The following is a 1891-nucleotide window of genomic DNA, read 5'->3' as shown; positions in this document are numbered from 1 at the left end:
GGCCCCGGGGGCCCCGAAGCACCCCTGCGGCGGGGGGCGGGCTGCGCGGGGCTGGCGCCTGGAAAGCGGAAGTCCGCGGCGGAGGCGGCGCGCTCGGGGCGGCGCAGGCGGCGGGACCCCCGGCCCGGGAGCCGGGCAGCTGGAGGAGCTGGAGGGCAGGGAGCCCGGGCCTCCGGGCTGCTTCCCTTCTTCCAGGTTCCCGGAGGGCCCCTGAGAGGCTCGACCCCGGTTAGAACTCAGGGCGGGGACTGGAGGTGTCAGGAGGACCCGCTGAAGTCGTTAGGCCGATTAACCTTGCTGGGACTCAAGGCCTCAATTTTAAATTATATTTGAGTACAAAAGTACTGGAAACGTAGTGATGAAAAATACATTTCGCTTATTGCCTGAAAAAACCCCACAAAACAAACATTCCCCGTTCTGCCTATTGCAGGGAAACCCACCCTCACCTACGACATTCGAGGTTACACTCACCGAAGAAAACTGGTGGTAAATCTGGCTTCTCTGATCTTTTAGCTCCTAATGAGTTACAGGCTATTTCTATGGCCCTCTTGGCATTTTTATTAAAAAGCACTATTCAAAGAATCTTGTATAGCGGGAGTAAAGGAATTTTCTCTAGTTCCCGAAGACAAAGAGGTTAACAGCTACTCAATTGGAAAGATCTTAGTCCATTATTACTGACAGCTGCTCAACGTACTCAGTCATGGCCTTCGGATTTCTTTGGTTCAGTCTTCATGCATTTATTTTCATTTTCTACACTGTATTTTCTTCCTTAAACCATGCTATTTTTTCCTTTTACAATTTGTTTTTGCCCTGTTTGATTGTGGTGTTGGACTACCGACAATGTCACTTAAGTGATGGGGGGAGGGGGAGATGTAAATATTCCACGTGACTTTCGTTAGTGCTGAAGGTGGCTGCACAACTGAATAGACCTCCCTGAGGTAGGAGGTACTCTGAAGGCATCAGAGCTCCTGATAATTGGGGGCACTCATCCAAACAGCACAAAACCGTCTTTTCACAGAATTAGCACTTCAGGGGCGCCTGGGTGGCTCAGTTGGTTAAGTATCTGCCTTTGGCCCAGGTCATGATCCCAGGGTCCGGGGATGGAATCCCCCTGGGGGGGGGGGGGCTGCTCAGCAGGGAGTCTGCTTCTCCCTCGACCTCCCGCCCTCCTGCTTGCTCTTGCTCTCACCCTCGCTCTTGCTCTCTCGCTCTCTCAGATAAATAAATAAAATCTTTTTTAAAAATTAAAAAAAAAAAGAATCAGCACTTTAGAAGTCAAGTTTCTGAAGCTTCATTACAGAAACACGCCAGGGAGTTTGAAATACTTGCCCAAAGTGACCTATGACCTGACTGGTGGGAAGCAGGACTCAGGAGCAGAACCTACCATTAAAACATCCTAGCGGACGGAAGGACTTTCAATATCCCCTGGTCCAGTGGCTTCAGCAAGCTGGAAAAATGAGGCTCAAAGAAAAACCTCGTTAAGAACAGATCCAGACTACGGTTACAGACTGAGAAGAGCACTGGGGTGGGCGCCAGGATGCTTGTGTAAAAATCTGGGTGACCTTTAGTGAGTCATTTAACCTTTTCAAACCCCAGCCTTCACGTAAGTGCAGCACAGCCTCTGATGTCCGTGATCCTGCTGGGGCAATCCGCCACGTGTGCCGCTGCTGCTCGGGCTCCGGCTGGTGCCATCCACCACCCGGAGGGCAGGCGCTACTCCCCTTCACTGTTGTTCACTGTTGTTGCCCTCGCTGAGCGGCCAGCCCCCCTCGTTCTTTGTGTTGTCTCCCTTGAGCCCCTTCTTCTACTCGCGCCACTCCTATTACATTTCTTCTCTCCCTCACCTCTCTTCAACAACCTTAGCCTCAGTTTATTTGTAGACTCAGAAACA

This window comes from Ursus maritimus, unplaced genomic scaffold (assembly GCF_017311325.1).
Source record: "Ursus maritimus isolate PB19 unplaced genomic scaffold, ASM1731132v1 scaffold_10, whole genome shotgun sequence".
Classification (NCBI taxonomy): domain Eukaryota; kingdom Metazoa; phylum Chordata; class Mammalia; order Carnivora; family Ursidae; genus Ursus; species Ursus maritimus.
Note: the sequence above shows the minus strand (reverse complement) of the source record.